General features: G+C 46.5%; 1 pseudogene; it reads left to right on the top strand.

Moving 5' to 3' along the window:
• The first annotated feature begins 6,485 nt into the window (after positions 1–6,485).
• Positions 6,486–7,394, top strand: LOC119316080 (annotated as a pseudogene).
• The last annotated feature ends 1,153 nt before the right edge of the window (positions 7,395–8,547 follow it).

Below are 8,547 nucleotides of genomic sequence, written 5' to 3'. Positions count from 1 at the left end.
TCTAACCGCCCTGGCCCACCCAAACCCCTCCCTCGCCCCACCCGCTTCCCGCCTGAAAAGATCAGCGCCACTCTAGAGCGTCAGTGCCCGCATTCATGCCTGGCCAGAGCGGACACGACCGCTCACTGGCGCCGGCATTGAAGGGACATGCCGGCCGAGAGAGCACCGCTTCCCGATGCACACGACTGCACGGCATTCAAATGACACGACAGTCGTCCATCTATATGTCTGCTTCCCACATTAATGACACGCGGTTGCTGAGGCGGCTACTCCGGTGCAACCCGTCCGTCCCTCTGCCACCCGCCATTGCTATACCAACTGCTATCCCGGCCATAGCCGTAGTCGTCCACCTCTGATCCCTCTCCGCACTACTCCCACCATGGATTCCTCGCGCGCCAAAGCTCTCTGAGACGGGCTAACGCCGGAGCAGAAGAAGGAGATGGCCGCTATTGCTGCCGGCTGGCAGGACATCAGACAGTAGGAGGAGGTGACGTCCCAATGGAGGACGTCGCCTACGACGAACCAGCACCAGTCTACTCGTCCGCGCAAGTCTCCTCGTCCGCGCAAGCCTCCTCGTCCACGCCACCCTCGCTGGCACATTGCACCATGACCATCGGCAAGGCCCATGCCCATTACATGGAAATGGTGGGGGAGGAGCAGTTCCGGGAGGCGCAGGCCAACGTTGCTTACAACCACCAACTCCTGGAGGAGCACCTACAGGCGGAGGAGTAGCTCGCCGCCGGCAGGGTGATCGTGCCGAATGCGGACCTGGCGGAGCAGGCGGTGCCGCTCGACTCCTATCGCTTCGCCCGCGAGATCCGGCTCACCCGCTGGTGGTACCGTCAGCGGGCGGCAGAACTAGCGGTTGCCTACAAGGAGTGCGACGAGGTGGCGAACGAGGTGTTCGGCGCGACTGATGACGAGTACGACATCGCCGGCTCCGCCAAGGCCGCGGCCCGCCACCACGACCACGAAGGCCACCGCTCCCCCTTCCCGTCGACGCCAAACTTGATGGGTTGAGCAACGTCGGCCGATTAGTCGCTTGGTGACGACATGGAGGCGGACAACTTCAGTTACCGGGGCTCAGAAGGCAGAGCTGGAGATGGCGAAGCTTCAACTTTTGGGGCTCATGGCCGGAGATGGGGAACGGGCACCAACGGTCTTTTAGTTTAGGCATTATACCTCTAGAGTCAGACGAGCACTGCTTTTAGTTGAACTATGTCCAAAATGTAATGAATTCCATTGTGTTTATAGGAAATCTAATGAAAATCCACCGTGTTTGCATGAACTTCTTTCGTTTTGTATGAAAATCCGGCTGTGTTTGCAAGAATTTCGTCCGGTTGTTTGGATAGTGTTTGCAATATTTGCGGACAGATTGGATGGTGGCCTCCTATATCTGTCTCCGCGGACGGATGCGGGAGAAAATTTGCGGGTCTCCATTGAATATGCCCTTAGCCAGGCTATATGCCATGTGACACACACACACAATCAAAAAGTTTGGTCAATCTCCTCTAGATGGAAAGCAATAACTATGGGGCACATAAATTTGTTTTTTTCTTTTCACAATTTGTTTGAACGTGTTAGTGAATACTAGTAACACGAACCACTGGGTCATCAAGCAACTATAAGCCCCGGATGTATGGGACGGCATTCAATTAACGTATTGGAAAAATTGGCAGAACTTCGTTTCGCCCTGCATTGAAGGATAATTTTGCGTATGTTCTTTATTGATAACTAGTAAACATGCCCGTGTGTTGCAACGGGAGGAAAAAAGCCCTCTTATACACACACTCTAACAACATCAGCAAATCCCTTCAAATCTTTCACGATGTCGTACAAGAAATAACAAGATATGTGGTGTTGCGTACAAAGATAAACATGGGACGATTTTGGAAGTGTATTGAAGGTGTGTGTGGTTTACATAAAACTCGTATCTGCAGTTTAATGTACATCATCGTATATGGGTTGGTTATTGTGCGCTGGATGAAATAAAGAGGATGATTATGTGCCTGTTGTAATCTTTAGCATATGTTAGTTGGTACGAATGAACATACCATATGATGCCAGTAATAGCTTTTGTGAGAGCATCAGACTATCTTATCTAGTAATTTTAAATGGGTAGGAAACATATACAATAGGCATCTTTAAAAAACCTATACCCCTCTGTAAAGAAATATAAGAGCGTTTAGGTCACTACAATTAAGGATGCATCCTAGCTAAACATAATTCTATAAATGATTAACATGCAAGATAATAACATATTTGAAATCTACACATTTTTCTAAGTGACTTTCATACGTGACATATTACACTTAGAGTTAAGGTTGGAAGATATAAATATTTTAATAAGTAGTTGAGTCCATAAAAAACAGACAATGTTAAACAGAGAGTAGCTGAGCCGAAATTACAATAGTATGCAGCCTATCTGCTAAGCCACGCTTGGGCGAGGCGGCTCTATCGTACGCCAGCCAAAATTTAGAGACGAGGCGGCTCCATCCTATGCCAGCCAAAATTTAGAGGGAAAAGAGGTGGCTCTGTCCTATGCCAGCCAAAATTCAGAGGGAAAACGAGAAAAGGCGAGGCGGCTCTATCCTACATGAGCCAAAATTCAAAGGGAAAAGAGGCGGCTCTATCCTATGCCAGACAGAATTTGGAGGGAAAAGTGAGAAAAATGGGGGAGAAGCTGGGATCGGACTCGGATCTTCACGGTGGAAGTCCGACGCTCTAGCCACTGGAATAGCAGTGCCCTTGTTAATTTTGAGCAGATAAATATATGTGAACCATTGTGAAGACCGGTGACTTAAAAAAATCAAAACATCTTTTCACTTAGTGGTGGCATTGGGTGTAATTTGTGTCAATTATAAGGGCAATTCTACAACAGACTGGTAGAAGCAATAGCCTCTTTAGTACAAAAAATGCTCGTGCGTTGCACCGGGCAAAATATTAAATATAACTTGCTCCATGTGCCATTATGAAACACCTTTTTAATCCAATTTTTGCAAATGTCAGAAATAAGGTTACCCATTACAATAGATATCAGCCTAAGCTCATCACATGTTGCCTTCACTCTTTTTCTATAATTGACTGTCAATTTCACATCTACTCTATTTTTGCAGCAGTACTCCTTGATGGCTTTCGTCAACAGCTCAACAGTTTGGAAAACTTGACCAACATGAAATTTGGGACAATGTAGATCCTCTGTTCCGAATGCCTTGAACTTCATGAATACCTATTCATCATCAGAATCTGGTGCCCATAAGTCATCACCCTCTGATTCATATAACTCATCTTCAAGATCATGTGCTGCTGCTTTATCTCCATCTTTCTCATTTGCTTTCACCGATTCTTTTTATTTTTGAACCTTCTGCTTCCATTTATCTTCTTTCTTCTTCTTTATCTCTATAGGCTCATCCATGTCTACATTATCAACATATAAATCATCATCACCATCACTTATGCCATAGTCACTGTCCACTATGGCTCCAGGATCAAAGTTAGAGTCATCTGAATCACTATCAGCTTCTTCCATGTCTTGAGGTGTGCAATTCTGTCTGGTTTTCCTTTTGCACACTCCTAATGTTCCTCCTTCATTACTTCCATGTTGTTGTGTTTCCTGCATTATAGCTTCATCTTCGACATTTTCATCATGGTTACCAAAAGAACACTTCCTTCTTGCAAACACATAATTGCTCACATCAACATCTGAGCTCTCAGGACACACAACTTGTATAGGCATTGGGATTGCTTCACCTTGATGCTCTGCACCTTCAGGGAGATGACCATATGTCTCTGCATTTACAACCTCACTGCTTTCTGCATGATCAACTCTTATCTTAGAAGGACTAAACACTGGAGGTAGCTGGCTTCTTGCGAAATTGAACACATCATCATCATTCAAGTTTGAATTCAATCTGTCTTCATGGTCTAAGAACAGACTAAATGAGTGGTGACCAAGTTCAACAAAGGTAATCATCTGGTCTGTGTCTGCATCTCCTCTAATTTCTCTCAAGCCATTCCTCTGCATGGATAGGATTGGAATGCAGTAGCACACCTTCAGCCTGCCTACCATCTCCCAACCAATCTCCTCAACTAGGTGATCAACCATGATCGGAGACCATGTTACTGTATCATATTCATCATACATAGCACATGCCCATTGACATAAGAATTCTTGCTACCTTTGCCAAGGAAATATCCACCATGGTTAAATTGAACGAAGAATTTGCTAGTGCGTGTGATCCTACAAACATGAAAACACAGTACAAATGTGTCAACATACGCTACAAGTAACCACCTTTGCTAACCTGAGACCTTAACAGTATGTACAAAATTCATGGAAATGATCATTCAAACATCTAAACCGCCTACAATTGCATCATAATGCCCTACAAATAAGCACATGCCATAACCCGCAAATTGTCACGCAAAAACCCACACCAAACCCCCAATTTGCCAGCCTAAAACCCTATCTTAATCTTGCAAAATCAAGCACGCAAAACTGTCCTCCTAACTCCATATGCGCAATGCGAACCCCTAAATCGCGGAATCAGAGACTACAAATAGAAATCAAGGCACATGTACGTGGGGCTTACCGTAGTTCGGTGGAGGAGCACCATTTGGTCGACGAACAGGTGCCATCCCAAGGAGATGCGGCGCCCCTCCGCCACCCACAAGATGCAGCGCACCTCCGCAACGACTCCGACCTTTCCACAACCTCTATCATTGGAGATAGTGCGGTGCCGCCGACAATCGCCTGTCCTACCACTGCTCTTCTCCTCCCCCATTATGATCGCAGCCGAAAAGGCAAGGCTCTTTCAACGAAACCCAAGCGAACCAGGGGTTATTGTGCAAAAATACCGCGCAACTGCCTGGTTAATGCCACCCGACGTCTCTGATTGGTCAACACATGGTCAAACTGAGCGGCGATGGGTGACATATGGGGAACAGTGACTGTACAAACACGTCATGTCGTATTCGGTGACTGTATTGGCCGCATTTTTAAGTACAATGACCAAAGCGAGCTTTCTTCGCAAGTTTAGTGACTGCTAGTGCATTTTACTCAAACCAAAAGGTTCTTTACTAGTTGAACCGGAAAGAATCAACCTAAATGCTCACCTCATCTCTGCTCCGTGGCTAGGGGATGGGCGCCTTATACCCCTTGAGGCTGGCACGAGGCAGCTCAGGGCCTGTGCCGCTCGAACCACTTCCCACGCTCCATGGAGGGCAACCGCCTGATCTCCTTGTTGTTGTCAAGGAAGGGAATGTACTCCCTCATGCTTGCAGGGCAGGCCGGGAAGTTTCCAATCTGCGAACCCTATTGCCGCCGCTGCCGCTTGTGTTGCCAGGCTCCTGCGGCGCGCCCTTGTCGGTGGCCAGATCGATTTTGTTGACGACGGTGCCGATGTCAAAGTCGCCCCGCATAGCACAGTCCTCACTGATTATGTCGAGGCGGGCAGGAAGAGGAGGGGCCGATGACGAGAGGGAAGGCGGTGGTGGTGGCGATGGAGTTCACACTGGAGGCGGTGGTGAGGCATTGGGAGTAGATGAAACGGGTAGAGCAGCTGCGGGGACTAGGATTAGGGATGGGTCGAAGGAGATGTGGGAGTTGGGCGAGATGATGATGGAAGGGGTGCGGGATGAGATGCGGGAACATGGGGGCGAGAGAGAGAAGATGGGTGAGAAAAGAGAGGAATTGTGGAGGCGCTAGACTAGTGGTAGCCGACGAGGAAGGAGGCAGCGCAGTCGAAGAAGAGCACGACGGCGCAGACAAGGTGCGCGCCACGAAGTAGGTCGGAGGCATGCATGCAAGGGTGGTCTCCCGTACCCGAGCACGCGCCCACGGCGTCCGCCTTCTCATCCTCCACTGCGGTTGTAACCGTCTCCGCCGCCAACAAAGGCGCTGCCCCTCACCTTCTCGTTCCCCGCCGTGCTACAAAGGGAGCGGCTGGATAAGATATGGAGGGGAGGGAGCACTACATGTTGAATATACCCAATGACAGGGGGTTTTGTGCAAAAACAAATTGTTTCTTAGATATCCACCTAAGAAGGGATTGCGGGTTTAATTACCAAAGAATGGAAGGACTTTCTTGCAAAAATGTGTGATGGTGAATGGGCAGAAGCAATCTGTACTTTATTAGTAGGTAAAGATTTCTTAACGTGGTTACAAATTAATAGATGGTTGACGAGACGATGTACACTTTGGAATACATAGCTACAATAAGCATATATCCGGATAAGATGCATGTGTCTCGAGAAGAACCAAAGTTCTTTGTTATGGATATTTGTTCCCTTAGTCCACATCCTAAGCACTTTTTAATGAAAGAAAATACTACTTGGTTTGATGATGCATTTATGAAGATATGGCACCTCCTTATTTTGTGAGTATGTGGTTAAAAGTTTCTCAATATAGCCTCCCCATCTTGGTCGATCCTCCACTATAAATCTTACCTTCCCATCTTGCCAAAACCTCATTTCCTTTGCTGATTTTATCCCTCAAGTACATCGACAATGACTCGAGTCGGCGACATACCTTGGAGACATGCAGTAAGAACCTGGTAAGTAAGGCGGGTGAGGTTTCTATCATGTGCAATGCCAACGCTTGCATGTTGATGTACGATGAGGGCAATGCGGTTCCAAAGGTGTACCCGTCCCATGCCAAGGTAGTGGATATCATGAATCAGTACCAAACCATGCCGGAGGGACAGTTCAAGAGGATGGTGAACCAGGGAGACTTCCTCAGTCAGCGCCTCAGCAAGCTCCTGGTCAAGGAAAATAAGGTCTGAGACCCTAAGATCGGGATCTTGCTACACAAGGCCATGCTCGGCAATGACCTCCTCAACCTCAAAGTCGATGAGCTCACCAGCGTCAGTAGTAGGTTGGAGGAGATCCTCAAGAGCATGGGCAAAAACATCACGAAAATTAGCAGACAACAGCCTGTCTTGCAGCCCCAGGCACCGTACATCCCCGACAACATGGACATGTGTGGGTCTTCAGCGATGTAACATGTGTAGCAGCCAGCTCCATACATCACCAACAAGATGGACATGGGGTCTTCCGTCATGAATCAGCAGCCGTCGCACACTCCATACATCGCCAACAGCATGCATGTGGGGTCTCCAACAATGTATCAGGCGCCGCCACAGCATGAGGGTTGGTTCGACATGGTGAGATCTGGAAGGGACCTTGACGACCTGGCCCACAATGGCTATAACACCGTCGGGCATGACGGTGCCGGCACCAACGCTGGCTATAACATGAATGGGCACGACGGCGCTGGTACCAGCGCCAATGCCGGCTCTTCCAGTGGGGTGAAGTCCTTAGATGTGGGGTTTGGTTGGAAATCGGGCGGCGTCGATCCCGAAGAATCATCTTCGAGTCTTTTCCCTCCCATGTAAGGTAGGATGGAGAGGAGTCTTTTCTCATAGTGTGCAGTGCATGGCCAGCTACGTGCGTCTCGTCTAGTTTGATTTAGCTTGACATAGCTAAGATGTAGGAAAGGCATGCTTAATAAGTTGAGACATTCTGTCTCTTGGTGGTGCTCTTTGAGGCATGGAATTTTTATTTTTGTAGTTAAAATTGGTGTTATGGTTATCTTTGATGATCCATCTGCCATTTTTATTTTAGTCATTGAAACTGTTATATGGGATCTCTTCCATGGTCTATTTGTTTGATTTCTGTTGTCCAATTGGTCGTAACTCATAAGTTGCGCATGCTCTTTCTGTCAACATGTTTTTGTGAGGTATACTATTTTTTTATAAGAATTTTTTTACTTACTCTTAACATGAGCGATACAAGCATGAAGAGTCCACTCCAATTTTGACGTACCTAGATGCACACAACCTATACAAAGCCAAAAATTAACAATTATGGAAACAAAAACACACAACATTGTTTGACACAAAAACAAGAATACTTGAAAGCAATCTAAGACAGATCCAAAGTGAACATCGTCCATGTTTGGAAATGATCTCATTAGCCGTCCGCTCCATCTAGGTAGATGCCACCATATATAAAGAGCTCACAGTGCTCTAGATGTTGTAGTACAAGTCAACTATGGAGCCAATGCATAAATAATTTAATAACCGACAGTGGAGAAAATATCTTCTATTTGTCAAAACCATACCGTTCATGCATAATCATAACGCCAAAACCAGGGCCCTCATGCCTGCTAAGATAAAAGATCTCGCCTTTTTATGTACTCCCTTTGTATCAAAATATATGACGTTTTTCACAGTGTTAAAAGGTCTTATATTTTGATACAGAGGGGGTATATCTCAAAGTCAATTACGAGACAACTTTGGAAAGCTCTAAATAATACAAGTTATGCATGACATGTATTATAAGCCATACAACAGGAGCGTACTTTTCAAAGAATATGTGCTTAATTTTCTCGTCCTGATAGTAGAAACAACATTGCTACTCCTCTATCATTTTTCTTTGCAAGAGTTTCCCTCGTTAAGATGATCCCTCTACATAAATACCATAGGAAAAACATTAATATTTAGAGGAACCTTAAGCTTAAAAATCAACTTATTGTTAATTGGTGCA

This window comes from Triticum dicoccoides, chromosome 6A (genome assembly GCF_002162155.2).
Source record: "Triticum dicoccoides isolate Atlit2015 ecotype Zavitan chromosome 6A, WEW_v2.0, whole genome shotgun sequence".
NCBI lineage: Eukaryota > Viridiplantae > Streptophyta > Magnoliopsida > Poales > Poaceae > Triticum > Triticum dicoccoides.
The sequence above is the reverse complement of the archived record's forward strand: the minus strand, read 5'-3'. Positions and strand labels throughout refer to the sequence as shown.